The sequence below is a fragment of the Phyllobates terribilis genome, unplaced genomic scaffold (genome assembly GCF_046119375.1).
Source record: "Phyllobates terribilis strain yellow unplaced genomic scaffold, ASM4611937v1 Scaffold_9__5_contigs__length_417890890, whole genome shotgun sequence".
Lineage (NCBI taxonomy): Eukaryota > Metazoa > Chordata > Amphibia > Anura > Dendrobatidae > Phyllobates > Phyllobates terribilis.
In genome coordinates, this window is record NW_027362769.1 from 289,386,830 (window position 1) to 289,405,499 (window position 18,670).

The window sequence follows — 18,670 nt, forward strand, 5'->3', positions numbered from 1 at the left end:
AACTGCATATTAGCATGTGAAATAGTGACAATGGTATAAATACACAGAAGAAGAATTTGCAGCAGTGCTCTGTATCTAAAGGCAATTGGCCATTATTGCTATGGATAAAATGTGGGTGATGGGAGTGTGATTGAACTACATGGGGCAAATGCCCCTGCACACTGTGCCCTCCACTTTGGCATTTTGCTTGCATCATATATTTATAAACCACATAAACAGATCCCAGTTAATTAAATGTAATATTTTACTGGGCAGCCAGCAGAAATTCCTCTATAAGACTGTGTGCCCACGATGCGTTTTTTAAGCGTTTCCGCAGCGGCAAAAACGCTGCAGAAACGCTTAAATGCATGGTAGAAGGCCTGCCATGTCCCCCAATGATAATCCGCATGTGCTATGCACATTCTGCGGAAATTTCCACTGCGGATTATCATTGTGGAAAAAAACGCAGCACTACCAATTATTTTGCGGAACTGCTGCGTTTTCGCCGCCATTGACTTGCATTAGAACGCGCCAATTCCGCAAGACTGCATCTGTACTTGCGTAATTGGCGCATTCTAATGTGCGGATGGTACCCGGGTGTGGAGGAGAGGAGAGTCTCATCCACACCCAGGTACCATTAAAAGCTGTAAAAAAAAGAATAAAATAAAAAAATAAAGATTATATTCACCTTCCGACGGCCCCCGGACTCCTTCCCTGTGCTTGCCTACAGATCACGCAGGACTGAAGGACCTGCAGTGACGTCACAGTCATGTGACGGCAGGTCCTTCAGTACAGCGTACCGTGATCTGCCGGCAGCCAGCACAGGAGCGCAGCAAGACTGCAGGGGCCATCGGAAGGTAAGAATAGGTTTATTTTTTATTTTTTGACATTCTCTCGAGTCACACTATATAAACCCATGCGGTTTGCATGGATTTATATAGTGTGACCGAGTTGTCAAGCACTTTCCAAGTGATGCTAAAATCACTTGGAAAGCACTTGACAACCCGCATGCGGAAATGCATGTGAAGAACGCTTAACATCCGCATGTCCCTGGCAGGAAAACGCATGTACAATCTGCATGTACAATCCACATGCGTTTTTTTCTGCCAGGGAGATGCAGAAACGCTCAGGAAAAAATCCGGAGCATTTCTGCATCATGGGCACATAGCCTTACCCATCTCAAATGAAAGGGGTGATCCAGGCTAAGAGGAGAAGCCTGAGGTCACACTGAGACTGAAAACATTACATCTATTTAACTGTGATCTCTTCATGTGCTATATAAATACATGATACAAGCTAATTCCCAAAGTGGAGAGGACATTGTGAGGGGCATCTGCCCCATGTAATTCAATCACACTCCCATCCCCCAAAAGTTTTAGTAATTTCAATGTCCCCCAGCTCCCTGCCTTTACATACAGAGCACACTCCCAGTTTGCCACATAGATACTTTACACTCCGTGCGCACACAGGAAGCAGATGGTGATGTGCAGAGGACTGAAAGACGACGCAGGCAGGCACAGCTTCTCCTGTCTTCAGGAGCGACGCCATCAGATGCTCCTCTCCGGCAGAGAGATGGTAGGTGTGACTTAAACAGACGCGCCCGCGCTCTGTATGCTGGGTACGTCCTGCCAGACGTCGTTCAGCAGGGCGGACCCAGCTTTATTTAAACAAGCTGCGGCTGTGGTGGCCGTTGTGCGGATTATAAAGGGGGTAATTACTCTTTGGACAATGGGCCCTCGTGAACGGCGGGGCCCCGGGCGGTAGCCCAAATTGCCCTCATTATAATCCGCCTATGTAGGTACCCATTTTACAGGAGAAATAATGAGACACATACTGAAGACCCTAGGAGTTACACAAGCTTTTCACACCCCATATTATCCACAAAATAGTGGTAAGGCAGAAAGACTTAATGGGGCCATTAAGTTAAAAATTCAGAAATTCATGGATGGGCAGAAATCTATTAATTAGGTGTAAACTCTGCTAGTAGTATTGTACACTATTCGTACTATTCCTACAGGGCAAGAGAAACTCAGTGCATTCTAAATTTTATTTTCCTCAGTGTCAAGGACAGGGTTGTATTTACTGCAACAGCCTATAGCAGAGTATTCCACCCTAACTTAACTTGTGGAATAGCATGAACATCTGTCTTAAGTGCATTTGTGGCGCCCCTGAGGGTTCGACTGCCATAGGGATGCTGCACTTCTTTAATGGAGTGTGGTGTTCTTCCTCCGAGGTAAGGCCAGTGTGATAGTTGTGACCTAAACTTTTGCATCCAACACCACACTTCTCCACCAGAAGGAGCTAGTATGTACTAGGTGCTGCTCCCCTGGTTACAGGGAGACTGGGGAACACAAAGTGGTAGGAACCAGTTAGTGGGTGAGGGTGGAGGACTTACAAGTTAGTTACACTTTATATTTCATTTTTAATAGAAAGCCATCTTTGATCTTGGTTCTTCGGCTGTTCGTTTGTCCTTTGGCTGGTCTCTGGCCGTCTGTCTGTCAAGCAGTCTTGGTTGCTGTCAACTACTGTGTGTAATGTGACTTCCCTCCGGGAGCGCAGATCCTGTGTGGGCCTGCGCTGGCAAGGGACACAGCCCTCATTCCCTGGCCTTGGGACGAGAGGTAGGTGGCAGACAAGGAATGTCTCAACCCGGCCAAGGACCAGGATCAAGAAGGCCCGGGAGCTTTAGAGTTTGGCTCCCCAGCAAATGGGTCCCGAGGAGGATGCAGACGGAGTGGAGTACGCCACCTGTCCTCGCCTACCTGATCTATTCAGAGGGATTCCGGCTGCAAGAGGGGTACCGGCCCCCGACACCCAACCTTGTACTCCATGTCCTGGACGGTAAAGCCCAGTTAGGCCCTGAGGATCCCACCGGGCAACGGATGGAGAGGAATTGCCACCCGTGCCCTAGTTCTGAGAGGAGCTCAGAGGGAGACCCAGCCTATCTACACACGCACAGACGGGAAAGGGTGAAGTCTGTAGTGCAGAAACACTCTGGTGTAGGGTCGCTACCGAACACTGGATTTTCTCGGAGGTAGTCGGACCCCCGTCCCTGGTGACCGCAGGACTCCGCGGGGAGCAGGGAGTCACCTTCCCGCTGTCATCTCTAAGTGAGTAAAGCCTTGGAAGTTCACCCCTATGGCCTCCGGACTGTTCATTATGCGCCATACCATGCGACGCGGCGCCCGTACTCCCCGCACTACTACCCCCCCTCCATCCTGTTTGCCTGCCCTGAGGCCTTGCTCTGCCTGTGGGGAGCAGTGAGAACTTTGGCCGCCACGACACCAGGCCTCGGCGGACTGTAGCGGCGCTGGTGGCCCTTCACCAGGCACCACAGGAGGCGTAGTCGTTAAATAAGCCACTCAACCCGGATGAGCCCGCAACATCTTCCTTTTCATGTGACGGCCCTGAGCACGGGTCGGGCCCGGGCCACAGCTGCATCCCACCTCTCCATCACAGGGCCCGACACCGAGTCCCCCCAACACCCAGGGTAAACTCAAAACTAAAAGGGCTCTTTCGAGAACTTGAGGCGTCACACATTCACGTGTTTTCTCTTAAATACCAGACCCAAATTCACTAGAAGGATCTCATTCCATTGTAGCAGGAGATTGGGTAGTCTTGAAGAGACATGTCAGGAAGACCCTCGAACCCAGGCTTGATGGGCCCTATCAAGTTCAACTAACCACACCTACTGCTGTTAAACTGTTAGGAAAACCAGAGTGGATCCATGCCAGCCATTGGAAGAACATTTTGAACACACAGAAGCATGAAAAGGGGAGTGATTTACTCGACCCCACTTCTAAACAGGATCTGTAATGTACACACACACTTCTTTGCTTATACTCATGGACGGGAAGGTCAAGAATCTGAAGCCAGAGGTAGCATGATGTTGTTTTGCTATCTGATCATTTGTGGTATAAGTCTAGAGCAACAGACTGCGAAGCAATTGAACATGACCAGCTGCTGGATCTGTTCACATGTTGCAACAAACCACAAGGGGATTCTTTTAATAGAAATCCCATTGTCAATATATGACCTTATAGTTACCGATATAGCTACACTATGCAAATAGACGTTGATCATACCGATTATAATGCTATATCAGCCGAAGGAACCATTCTAGAGATATCTGGCATTTCAGCAGCACCTGCTGTATGTTTGGGACTAATGTATACACGACCCTCAGACCATAAACATTCCTAACCTCCATCTTCCCTGGTGTTTCTTGGGGTGATGAACTGTAAGATTGCCACTCTATCTTTTAATATGGAACATGATACTCACAAATCATGTGATATAGTAGATGGGAATTGTAACCTCAGATGTTGATGTGCAGTGATGAAAGCCACATGTGCTCCAAACTGTGTCTGCCCTAGCCAGAGTTATTCTGACTCTGAATTGAGGTGTCAGACTGAAATGTACATTAACATGCAATGGCTGCAAAAGTGGCTAGTCATTCAAGGGGAATAATTGCCAGAGCATTACAACAAAGAATATATTTCCTATGTAGAACTTGGGCCTACTCCTTGGTCCCTTTCCGAGGAGGGGGTGATTGCACAATAGAAAGGGTTGTACCAGCTGTCCGACGGCGTCAAATAATCTCATCCGAACAGATTGCTAAAATAAAGTCTGAAAAATCATTGGACTTGAGAAAACGAGAACTGCTTCAGATAAAGCGTGGGTGTGTTCCCCACCTCGACAGGATGTGGAGTCTCCCTAGCTAATAAGCTAAATGAATATTCTAGTATTATGGATGAAATCATTAATGAGACAACTAGTTCCATTCATGAGCTAAATAATGAAGCAGCACAGGTAAGGAAGGTGGCATTGCAGAATCAAATGGCCCTTGATTATCTGTTGGCTGGAAAAGGTGGAACCTGTGCCATAATTGGAGATGAGTGTTGTAGTTGTATAGAAGATACACATATAGGCTCATATGCAAAAGGTAAATAACTACAGAAACAAGCCAGAGAACTAACAAAAGATGAATGGAAGCCTTTCTCATGGATGGGATCCATAGGTACATGACTAAATGACATATTCTCCAGTCTATTGAAACTTTTTTAGCAATAGTGGCATTGGTTCTAGTCATCTTAATAGCCTGGAAACTAATTAAGTGTTGTATCACTCTAATAAAGAACAATATCAATATCAAATACAGAATAATATCCTGTGTGTGTGTGATAAAAAATATGTGTGAACTGATGCTTCTGCTGTGTGCCCCCATAGACTTAAGGGTGATGGTCGAAAAACTTGTCTGAAGGCCTAGCCCAACTATCCCTCCTTTCTGGAAAAAGATCCCCCAGTGTTTAAAAGGATGGGTGGAGGACATTATTTCCAGAAAGGGGTCACTCAGTTGCACCCCAACAGTTTGGGTTATATTCCGGGTGTGTTAATGGAGTCAGAGCCAGTGGCTCTGCCAGTCCTGTGCACTGGCCTGGGCCCTAGGTGGGGTGCAGCTCTGGATAGTTACCCACATAAGCCTTGCAATTGGGGAATGCATGCTCCTGAATTAAAATAAACCATAGGTTTATGTGTTAGTGAATGTGTGATTTTTCTTTAAGATACAGAAAGAAGCTGTAACCAGATAGAATTACCCTTCAAGCTTTACCTCTTGGAGCCAGAACAGGGATTGGAGGTGCCTCAGAATGCTCCAGTCTGATAACATGGAATCAGACTTAATGAAGACCAATCTTCCTTGTGTCATTAAGATGCGGGATAGCTCCCATGGCGCTCGTTCTAATTCAAACAAGAGGAACAAATGTGAAGGAAAATATTCTATTTTGTGTGATGTTTGAATTGTATAAGAGACTTTACCTATTCATCAGGCTGAATTTCTACTGCGACATAAGGATGTCTAAGATGATGCTTGGATGATAACATGAACTTACATAAACTTTGGAAGACAGCATGACTTTGCATAAACTGAACTTGAGACGATGGCTGCCTGCCAATATAACTTTATGTGTGGAAACAATAAGCAGAACATGTTATGAGATTGAATAATTATGAGATTGGATCATTTACAAGTCTATAGTTATGAGATCGGATCATTTACAAGTCTATAGTTTGCATACTTGGGTGTAACTAATTAAAAATAAGAAATGTATATATTAACCAATTGAGTGGCTATGCAGTGGGGCAACCTACAGTGGGGAAAAAAAGTATTTAGTCAGCCACCAATTGTGCAAGTTCTCCCACTTAAAAAGATGAGAGAGGCCTGTAATTGACATCATAGGTAGACCTCAACTATGAGAGACAAAATGAGAAAAGAAATCCTAAAAATCACATTGTCTGATTTGGAAAGAATTTTTTTCAAATTTTGGTGGAAAATAAGTATTTGATCAATTACAAAAGTTCATCTCAATACTTTGTTACATATCCTTTGTTAGCAATGACAGAGGTCAAACGTTTTCTGCAAGTCTTCACCAGGTTGGCACACACTGTTGCTGGTATTTTGGCCCATTCTTCCTTGCAGATCTCCTCTAGATCAGTGATATTTTGGGGCTTTCGTTGGCAACACAGGCTTTCAACTCCCTCCAAAGGTTTCTATAGGGTTTAGATCTGGAGACTGGCTAGGCTACTTCAGGACATTGAAATGCTTTTCACGAAGACACTCCTTCGTTGCCCTGGCAGTGTGCTTGGGATCATTGTCATGCTGAAAGACCCAGCCATGTTTCATCTTCAATGCCCTTGTTGATTGAAGGAGGTTTGCACTCAAAATCTCACAATACATGGCCGCATTCATTCTTTCATGTACACGGATCAGTTGTCCTGGTCCTTGGCAGAGGAACAGCCCCAAATCATGATGTTACCACCCCCATGCTTCACGTTAGGTATGGTGTTATTTGGATGCAACTCAGCATTCTTTATCCTCCAAACACGACGAGTTGTGTTTCTACCAAACAGTTCTACTTTGGTTTCATCTGACCATATGACCATATACTCTTCTGGATCATCCAAATGCTCTCTAGCAAACTTCAGACGGGCCCGGACATGTAATGGCTTAAGCAGGGGTACATGTCTGGCACTGCAGGATCTGAGTCCCTGGCGGCGTAGTGTGTTACTGATGGTAGCCTTTGTAATGTTGGTCCCAGCTCTCTGCAGGTCATTCACTAGGCCCCCCTGTGTGGTTCTTGGATTTTTGCTCACCGTTCTTGAGATCATTTTGACCTCACGGGGTGAGATCTTGTGTGGAGCCCGAAATCAAGGGAGATTATCAGTGGTCTTGTATGTCTCCATTTCCTAATTTTGCTCCCAACGTTGATTTCTTCACACTAAGCTGCTTGCCTATTGCAGATTCAGTCTTCCCAGCCTGGTGCAGGGCTTCAGTTTTGTTTCTGGTGTCCTTCGACAGCTTTTTGGTCTTCACCATAGTGGAGTTTGGAGTGTGACTGTTTGAGGTTGCGGAGAGGTGTCATTTATACTGACAACAAGTTCAAACAGGTACCAGTACTACAGGTAATGAGCGGAGGACAGAGGAGCCCCTTAAAGAAGAAGTTACAGGTTTGTGAGAGCCAGAAATCTTGCTGGTTTGTAATTGACCAAATACTTATTTTCCACCAAAATTTGAAAAAAAAAATCCTTTCCAAATCAGAAAGTGTGATTTTCAGGATTTGTTTTCTCATTTTGTCTCTCATAGTTGAGGTCTACCTATGATGTCAATTACAGCCCTCTCTCATCTTTTTAAGTGGGAGAACTGGCACAATTGGTGGCTGACGAAATACTTTTTTTCCCCACTGTATTTGGAAACCCCCTAATTTACCTATAAATATTATAGGTAAATTAGACCCACAGTGGGAATCAAGCTTAGAATCATCTGTTAGAGGTCTCCTTTATTCCTCTGTTGCGACGCCTGGACACACTGGTGCCCCCTACTGTTGGAAGATTGCCATAACATGCATCATATTTGAAACATCATTTTTTTGTTGTTAGAAAGTTAGAAGGGTTAAAAGTTTATCAGCAATTTCTAATTTTTCCAAGAAAATTTAGAAAACCATTTTTTAAGGACCTCATCACATTTGAAGTGACTTTGAGGGGCCTTTGTGACAGAAAATATCCAAAAATGAGACCATTCTAAAAACGGCACCCCTCAAGGTGCTCAAAACCACATTCAAGAAGTTTATTAATCCTTCAGGTGCTTCATAGGAATTAAAGCAATGTGGAAGGAAAAAATAAACATTTTACTTTTATTTCACAAAAATCTTACTTTTGACCCATTTTTTTATTCTCACAGGGGTAACAGTACAGCAGGGCTCAGAAGGGAAGGAGCACCGTTTGACTTTTAAAGTGCAAAATTGGTTAGAATAGATAGCAAATGTCATATCGTGTTTGCAGAACTCCTGATGTGTCTAAACAGAGGAAACCCCCACAAGTGACACCATTTTGCAAACTAAACACCTCAAGGAACTTATCTAAATGTGTGGTAAGCACTTTTGAACTCACAGGTGCTTCACAAAATTTTATTAGATTGAGCCGTGAAGGGTAAAAGTATAAAATCGACTATACAATGTGTTGTGCAATTTCTCCTGTTGTATGTAGATTCCCCATATGTGGTGGAAAAGTACTATTTGGGTGCACGGCAGGGCTAGAAAGGTTTATTAACCCTTCAGGTGCTTCACAGGAATTAAAGCAATATGGAAGGAAAAAGTGAACATTTTACTTTCTTTCACAAAAATGTTACTTTTGCGCCATTTGACTTTTGGAGCGCAAATTGCCTGGAATAATTAGCGAATGCCATGTTAAATTTGGAGAGCCCCTAATGTGTCTAAACATTGGAAAGACCCTACAAGTGACCCCATTTTGGAAACTATACCACTGGAGGAACTTTTCTAGATGTGTGGTGAATGCTTTTAACCCCTCCGGTGCTTCACAGAATTTTATAACGGTGAGCCATGAAAATCAGAAATCACATTTTTCCCACAAAAATGTAGTTTTAGCCCCAACCAGGACGTATGGATTTGTCTAAGGTTGTGAAAGGGTAAAAGAGGTTTTCCACTACTTTATCAGTGATGACTTGAGATGAGCAAACCTCTCAAGGTTCAATTTGTTTCAGATCGGCGAATTTCCAGATGTTCTCCGAACATATCCGAATCCCATTGCATTCAATGAGAGGCAAAACCAAACGCATACACAACACCTTCAAAGAGGCCCACAAGCTTCCAAAACAGCTTAAATTAGGGGCAGACATCAGAAAAAGTGGCATCAATTGACCCACAGTACAAATTTTATAATGGCACAGCAGCAGCCAGCCATGGGTCATGCATGTTGTATCAGGGTCTGGGTCAGAATTTACAGCTTTGAATTTAACTACAAATTAAGACAAGGTGGGTGAGGGATTGGTGTCGGCCTGCTGTGCTGTGAGCCCTGATACCACATGCAACAGCTAGAGCTGATTTTCTGTTCAGCCACACTCAGGTGGCACAAATATCTGTAACGGGTCTGGGAGGTGGAACCTCTGAGCAACTATACAAAGGGGCAGTCCTTGTAAGGAAGCGGGTGGCTCCCAGAGAAGGCGGGCAGTTAGTCATGGCAAGTGACAGGGACAGTCTCTGGGTAGAAGGGCAGGAAGTCACGGCAAGTGACGGGGACAGTCTCTTGACAGGCGGATGGTCACGGCAAGTGACAGCAGGGTATGAGTCTCTAGACGGGCAGGTGGTCACGGCAAGTGACAGCAGGGAAGAGTCTCTAGATAGGCTAGCAGGCAGGTAGCAGGTGAGCGCTCCCAGGTGAGCGAGCAAGAGTCTCTGGACAGGCAGGTGGTCACGGCAAGTGACGGCAGAGCCTCCAGGTAGGCTAGCAGGCAGGTAGCAGGTGAGCGCTCCCAGGTGAGCGGGCAAGAGTCTCTGGACAGGCAGGTGGTCACGGCAAGTGACGGCAGAGCCTCCAGGTAGGCTAGCAGGCAGGTAGCAGGTGAGCACTCCCAGGTGAGCGGGCAAGAGACTCTGGACAGGCAGGTGGTCACAGCATGTGACGGCTAAGCCTCCAGGTAGGCTAGCAGGCAGGTAGCAGGTGAGCGCTCCCAGGTGAGCGGGCAAGAGTCTCTGGACAGGCAGGTGGTCACGGCAAGTGACGGCAGAGCCTCCAGGTAGGCTAGCAGGCAGGTAGCAGGTGAGCGCTCCCAGGTGAGCGGGCAAGAGTCTCTGGACTGGCAGGCAGGTATCAGGCAGGTATCTATTTAAGGACTCTGTTGAGACTGGGTCTGTACCACTTGATTGGCGACAGGCGAATGTAGTGCCAATATTCAAAAAGGGAGCGAAAAGTGACGCCGGAAACTATCGGCCGGTGAGTCTGACGTCCGTTGTGGGCAAAATTTTTGAAGGCTTTATTAATGAGGCAATCATGGAGCATCTTGATGCTAATAATCTATTAACCCCGAACCAACATGGATTCATGAGGAATCGCTCCTGCCAAACAAACCTGATTGACTTCTACGAGGAGGTTAGCTCTCGAGTAGATCAGGGGGAACCAGTGGATGTTGTGTATCTCGACTTCTCAAAAGCGTTCGATAGCGTGCCACATAATAGGTTGGTATACAAAATGAGAATGATGGGGCTGGGGGAAAATGTCTGCAAGTGGGTAGCTAACTGGCTAAAGGATAGAAGGCAGAGGGTGGTTATAAATGGAATATACTCAGATTGGGTAAGCGTCACTAGTGGGGTACCACAGGGGTCTGTACTAGGCCCAATGTTATTTAATATCTTTATTAACGACATAGTCAACGGGATAAAAAGTAAAATATCAATATTTGCAGGTGACACAAAGTTATGTAAAACAATTAATACAAAAGAGGACAGTGCAGACCTACAGAGGGATTTGGATAAGCTGGGTAGGTGGAGCATTCAATGGCAAATGAGGTTTAACGAGGAGAAATGTAAGGTCATACATATGGGAAGGAAAAATGGAAGTCACCAGTACTCACTGAATGGGAAATCATTGGGGAATTCAGAGATGGAGAAGGACTTGGGCATCTTGATTGATAGCAAACTAAATTGGAGTGCCCAAAGTCAGGCGGCTGCTGTAAGGGCAAACAGGGTAATGGGATGTATCAGAAGAGGTATAGCTGCAAAGGATGAGAACATTGTTCTTCCACTGTACAAAGCACTGGTCAGACCACACTTGGAATACTGTGCTCAGTTATGGGCCCCAATATATAGAAAGGATATAAATGAGCTTGAAAAGGTACAAAGGAGGGCAACAAAATTAATAAGGGGAATGGAGGGACTGCAATACCCAGAGAGGTTGGCAAAACTAGGACTATTCAGCCTGGAAAAGAGAAGGTTGAGGGGGGACATAATAAATGTGTACAAATATGTTAGGGGACAGTATAGAGACCTTGCCCGGGATTTGTTCAAAAGGAGGGATATTACGGTAACAAGAGGGCACTCACTAAGACTGGAAGAGAAAAGGTTTCAGCACCAGCATAGGAAGGGGTTCTTTACGGTAAGAGCAGTGAGAATATGGAATTCACTGAGTGAGGAGACAGTAATGTCGGATTCACTACACCAGTTCAAGCGGGGACTGGATGCATTTCTAGATACCAGGCAGATTTCAGCATATACTTAAAAATAAAATAAAATAGTAGGTTGATACAGGGATTTATTCTGACTGCTGGTTTCAGAGTCGGGAGGGAATTTTTCCTCAGGTGAAGATTGGCCAAATCATTTGGGGTTTTTGCCCTCCTCTGGATCAACTTTAGCAATTACAGAACTAACAGGTCGAACTTGATGGACGCAAGTCTTTATTCGGCTTTACTTACTAACTAACTAACTAGCAGGTACTTCCTGGTCCGCAGGCGGACTGATCCATAGACAGACTGGCAGATGCTGGTAGGCAGACTGTCGGACCACAGGATAGCAAACAGGTAAGCAGATATCAGGCAGGTATCAGGCAGGTATCAAGCAGGAATCTGGCAGGTGACTGGCAGGTAACTGGTAACGGGACCTGAGGGCTGAAGCAGAGTTGAAAGGCTTTGCAACAACATTGCTCGGGCACCTCCATTTTGGAGGAGGTGCCTTATATATGGTGAGGTCCTCCGGCCATTGGCCGGGGACTCCTTAGGACGGCTTTCGCAGTAACTTTAAGAGAGGGGGAGCACGCGCGCACGCCCTAAGCACAGAGGCCGGGAAGCAGTGTGCGCTGCCAGCAGAGCAGGAGGAAGATGCTGGGCACGAAGCGGAGAGGTGAGGGGAACAGCGTCCCTGCCTAGCAGGAGGCAGGGATGCCGACGCTACAATATCAGCTTTGTGGACTACTATTGCTAGAAAATTTAAGGATAGTAACACAGGTAGTTGACTGAAAGTAAGTGCAGGCCTGCCGGTCTTGGAGCCCTGTTGCTACAGGCAACACACATGAAGGAGACCCAATCAGGAGTCTCCACGTTTCCAAAAATTAGGAGCAGACATCACCAAAGTGGCATCAATTTCACCAGAGTAGAACTAGTATAATGGGGCACTGACATCTCTTCCACTACAGCCAACCCAGCAGATGGAGACCCAATCAGGAGTCTCCAAATTTCAAAAATTAGGAGCAGACACCACAAAAGTGGCATCAATTTCACCAGAGTAGAACTAGTATAATGGGGCACTGACACCTTTTAAACTACAGCCAACTCAGCAGATGGAGACCCAATCAGGAGTCTCCACATTTCCAAAAATTAGGGGCAGACGCCACCGAAGTGGCACCAATTTCACTAGAGTAGAAATAGTATAATGGTGACCGACACCTCTTTGACTACAGCCAACACAGCAGATGGAGACTCAATCAGGAGTCTCCACTTTTCCAAAAATTAGGGGCAGGCACCATTAAAGTGGCATCAATTTCATCAGAGTAAAACTAGTATAATGGGGCACTGAAACCCCTTCCACTACAGCCACCCCAGAAGATAAACACCCAATCAGGAGTCTCCACATTTCAAAAAATTATTGTTAACATCTGCAGCTGCAACAGCAGGCACAGAAGCAACAACTAAGATATCACATACTTCAATAACGCAAGATCAATGCAGCACACTAAAAACAACACCATAATCTAGTCTGCACAGTCTGCGATTGAGGTGCAAAAGTCCTTGGAGATCCATGACTTGTTCATCTTCATGAAAGTTAGGCAATCTACACTTTTAGGGGACAGTCGGTTATGTTTATCCAACAGGACACCACAAGCAGCGCTGAAGACACATTCTGAGACAACGCTGAAAGCAGGGCATGAGAAAACCTCCAAGGTGTGAAAGGCGAGCTCAGGCCACTCTTCCATTTTTGAAGACCAAAATGTGAAAAGGTCCAAACCCTCAATGATGGTATTGATATTGAGCTCGAGATACTCCTGCACCATCCTCTCCAGTCATTCACCACGTTTCAGACTTGTACTTTGTTGTGCTGGTGCAGCTAGTCTAAATAAATTGTGAAAGACTCACAGAAATTGCTTCTGCCACTTACACTGCTGCTGCTAATGTTTTTGCATTGAGAAATTGACGCTCCTGAGGTTGGAAGTCTAGAGCGGCGATGCACACTGTGTGCCTCACTGCTGTCTTGGGAAAAACCTCTCTTAAGGTTGTGTAAAAGCATGTTTCGATACTCCAGCATGCACCGGTTCCTTTCCACATTAGGAAGCATCTGGCAAAATTTACTCTTGTAAGGTGGATCTAACAGAGTGGCATTTCAGTAATCAGCACTATTTCGAATCATAAATATACAGGGATCATGTTGCATATTGTGCAGCAAGCAGGCTCTCATGTGTTGGGGTCTTCCATGCATTCCAAGCCCATGGTGTGTTGGTGACTGGGTAACACGGAAGCTTGCTTACTCCTTCCCCTCCCGCCAACTACGGACAACAGAGAATCAATATCCTCTATCAAGTGTGGAACTTAGAGGCATTGTTAACCCTTGCACATCCTCCTCTGCTTCTTGCTCTTTCTCTGGGACTACCACCTCCTTCCGCCGGCTATTCAAAGTCTGCTCTAGCATGTAAATGACCGGAACAGTAATTCCGATTATGGCATCGTCAGAGCTAACCATCTTAGTAGCCATTTCAAAACTGTGCAGATGGGTGAAGAGGTCCTTAATCTGTACCCACTCCGCAAACGTGATTTTCACCACGTTCATTCTGCGTTGACGCAGGCCATATGACATTAGTTACTGCATCAGGGCTCGTTGCTGCTGCCACTGTCACTGCAACATGTGCAGAGTGGAAATCCACCGTGTCATCACATCGCATATCAACCGGTTAACTGGCATGGACAAGGACCTCTGTATCGATGCAAGTCGATAATTTGTGGTGTGCGAACGATGGAAGCTTTCTGCAGCAGCACATTCAGTCCAGGATAGTGGCGGAGAAAATTGCTATACCAACAGGTTGAGGACGTGAGCCATGCAAGGCATGTGTTTTAGCTTGCCCTGGCGTAGGGCCACCACCAGGTTTGCACCGTTAACGCACACGGCCTTCCCTGGCTGCAGGTTCAGTGGAGACAGCCATTGCTCAAACTCATCCTGGATAGCTGTCCACAACACTTGACCTGTGTGACTGCGATCTCCAAGACACATTAATTTTAAGACTGCCTGATTGTGATGAGCCCTGGTAGCGTAGTACGGAGGTCGTGGGGATTCGCGCTGCACTTTTGGAACACGTATCTCATTAAAGCAGAGGTTGAGGGCATAGGTGGAGGCCCTAGAGGAGGTGGAGGGGGCAGAAGCAGTGGACTAAGTGCTAGATACAGAGGTTTGTCTCGCAAGCCTTGGGGACTCCAAGACTTGTGGAGCAGCCCCTTCCCCGCCTGCCCCCACAGCCACCAGTGTCACCCCATGCTCAGTCAGCGAGATGTAGCGCCCCTAGCCATGCTATTGCTTACTCATCCAGGTGTCTTTGGTGAAATGCACAATGGGTTTAGTCAAGGAACAGATGATGTTGTCTGTGACATGCTGGTGTAGCGCAGGCACAGTTTTCTTAGAGAAGTAATGGCGACTTGGCAACTAGTACTGGGGGACTGCAACGGCCATCAGCTTTTAGAAACTGTCTGTATCCACCAGGCGGAAAGGCAGAATTTCCATGGCCAACAGATTGCAGATGGTGGAGTTCAACCTCTTAACTTTGTCATGTGTAGGAGGAAACAATCTTTTTTGTGACCACAACTGAGGGACTGAGGGCTGGCTGCTGTGCGGAGAGAGGGCTGAGTAGGGTGAATATGACAACATGCTGGATCCGGAATGAGATGCAGGCGGAGACATTACGGGGGATTGATAAAGATGTGGTGTGCTCGGTGAAGCAAAAACAGCAGGCATGTTCACTTCTGTTACAGCTGATGGGCTCACACTCAGCCTGATTGGAGTGGGTAAACGAATGGAGGTTCTGCGGCTGGAGACCTGTGTGACAACAGCTGGCACGGTGACGTAGGAGGAAGAAGCAGCAGATGTAGATGATGGAGCTGCCAATGGTTGGTGAGGCCCTTTGGTCTGCATTTTATCGCAGTGAGATTGTCAGACTAAAGCATGTTGATCGCGCATGTGATGATTCATGCATGTAGTAGTCAAATTATTGCAATTTTTCCCACTACTAAGCTGTTTTTTGCAAAGTTTTCAGTTAATGTGAATTGACTCATCCTTTGCAGTCTCAGAAAAGGCCCAAGCTAGGAAACTTTTGCCGCGCCTGCAAGCTGCAGACCTACCACAGTTGTGGCTGAGGATGCAGTGCTCGGCATGGTTGCATCAGTCTGTGTCTGTGTGGTAGGCCGCAACATAACCTCCTCGTCTTCCACCCATCCACCTTTTCAGATGAGCTGTTCAGCGGCCTGCCTCTGAGTTCACAGCAAGTGGGATCTACAACCTCATCATCATCCTCTCTGTTCTCCAATACTTCGCCCTGAGTGTCACCCTCCTCCTCTTCCTGCCCTGACAGCACAGTACATTCTGCGTGCGCCTCACATATCTGAGTCTCATCAGGATAAACTCCCACCATGGAGGTTAAAGTCTGGTGACCAGGGTCAGGATTCTGCTCGGACCCTACTTCGTCCTGCCCCAGATCAAACAGAGAAAATCGGTGCAGATGCTTTCCTCCTCTTCAGTCTGTGAATCTTTGGAGCAGACCTCTGATGTCCATGGAATGGAATGTGTGAACAGCTCTGCAGATTTGCCCATCTGTGGTTCCCTACAGTCAGTTGGGTGGTTGGAGAGTTGTGACACGAGGCGGAAACAAGGGTAATTGGGGTGCCAACTCTGATGAATATACTGTGTGATGTTGAAGTGGAGGAAGAGGAGGAGATGCCAATTGATGCAGCACTTGCCATCCACTGGAGCACATGCTCTTTCTGGCCCTCTTCTACAAGGCACACCACTGTGGGATGTCAAAGAAAGGGAGTAGAGTAGTCTGTCCAGTAACAGAAGTTGTCAGTTGTCTTTGAATATGAGTGACAGTGTTGATTCACTAGAGTTTTCACTAACATTACCACCTACCCCACGTACAACTTGAACACCAAGCCTATTCCCCCTTCCACCAAGACCTAACTTTTTCCCACTCATGTTGCTCAGATACTGTGGCTGGAGCACCATATTAGCAACAAAAAATTAGATTTTTTTACTGTGGAGCCCAGGATACAGCAAAATCTCAGCACCAAAAAATTACAATCTGAGATGTGGCCTGCTGTTTGTATCACGTTAGTAACAGAAGATATTAGATTTTTTTTTTACTGTGGACGAGCTCTGGATTAGTGTTGAGCCACCCCCGTAGTGTTCGAGTTCGGTTCGGTTCGTCGAACACCCGTGTGTTCGCCGAACAGTTCGTCGAACTGTTCGTCGAACACCTTCGAACACCGTTAAAACCAATGGCAGGCAAACAAAAACACATAGAAACACATAGAAAACACCTTCAAAGGTGTCCAAAAGCTGACAAACTGCTCAGAAGACACAACTAACACATGGAAAAGTGACAAGTACATATAGTCATGCGAAAAGAAAAGAGGTGGAGGAGTAAAAGGAGGGGGAGACACAGATATAGGCATGTCATGCCCTTCTAAAATCCAAAAAGTGAGAAGCCGAGACGGCCAGTCCGCTCCTGCCCGTGCCACCTCCGTGTCGCCGGGTTTGTGCCAGAGCCGCGGTGAACCCTGACGGCCAGCCCCCCTCTCCCAATACTGGTGCCTGTCCGCTGGTGGGTCGAGAGAGCCCCCCTGTGGTGGAGGCAGCTCTAAGCTTTTTAATTTAAATTGTCCCTCTAATTTGAATGAATACACTTTAAATCCATTTACAAGGATCTATTGGAGGGCAAGTCTCATGCCAGCAGCCGCGTAATTCCAGCTCCAGTAGCGTCCACTAAAGCTGCTGCAGTTAAAAAGCTTTTATAAGGATCGAGCTCGGCTGTCCACCGCAAGGCATCCTAGTGCCAGTCCCAGCCCCTATGCCTTGGGGTGCCTCCTGATGCTCTTCACTAAGTATCCCGTGGTCCCGAAGCATTTCCTTTGAAAAAATTAAGTATCCAAACTACAGGTGGTGTAGCTTGCTTAACAGCCGGGATAATCCGCTGACTAGCAGACACTGCTACTAGGCACAAAGTATTTCCTGGGCTAGATGCAGTTAAAAATTTGTAAGTAGATACTCTCGTTGGATGCTGAGAAAGCATTCCATAGAGTCTCCTGGCACGCCATATATGATTCTCTTAAAAAGCTTGGGGTAGGGGTCTAGGGGACCCTTTTATAGCCAAAATCACGGCCCTGTATCACAATACGTCACCTAGGCTGAAGATAAATGGAACTGTAGCACCGAGGGCTCGGTTGCTACAGACGTATTGCACCTCACCCAGAGGTGTGATATCTCACTCTCAGATAAGGATGGAGTGTGGATCAGGACCCGACACCTGCATGCATTACACCACATTGCCGTGGGGCAGGGCGACCAATATGCCCCTGAGATGGGCACGACAGTCCCTGTCCCTGGCTGGAGTGGGGGGAGGGAACACTGAGGAAGGGGAACCCTGCAGTGCAGGAGCAGGGAGGAAGCAGTTCCTGGGTGCATTGAGAAGGGAGTATAAAAGGTGGGCACCATCTTAGTTCAGTGCAGAGAAGTCTGAGCAGAAGTGGCAGGGAGCAGGGGCTCTGCATGAGCTCTGCTCCGGAGGCGGGCCTAGTAACAGAGGCCCAGGCCTGGAAGAGGGAGAAGGTAGGAAGAGGAGCGGAGAAGGCTCCAGGAACGAGGAATGAAGGGATCCCAGGGGTGCGGACGGGCGAGTCGCCACCGCACGCCCGAATCCACCTGCGTGGAGGGGTCAGGCCAAAGGGGGAGACCGGTCCCCGAACTAGTGGAGGCAGGAAACGACCCTCAGCTAGAAACCGGAGGCTCTGACATTTTATGTGGCGCAGCCCCTTGCTCCACCCGCTAGGAAGGAACCATATAGGGTCAGGGAAACTGGCGCCAAGTTTACCAAGAGGAGGCCCGAGGCAGCCGGACAGAAGTGTTGGTAAGAAAGGCCAGACAAAGGACACACAAAGGGGGTCCTGTGAAGCGCTCCAAAGTTATCTGGGAGTTGTCTGAGCCCCTCACCTGGTGAGCACAGTACGACGTGGGCAGCCGTTACCTGCAGACGTGGTCTGGATAATAAGAACTGTGAGTAAAGGCCCTGAACTGCATCACTGACTCCGTGTCGTTACTGCTGCTGCCCTGCACCATCACCCCCATCCTCCGCATACACTGCCCTGAGGCTATACTCCTCCCGT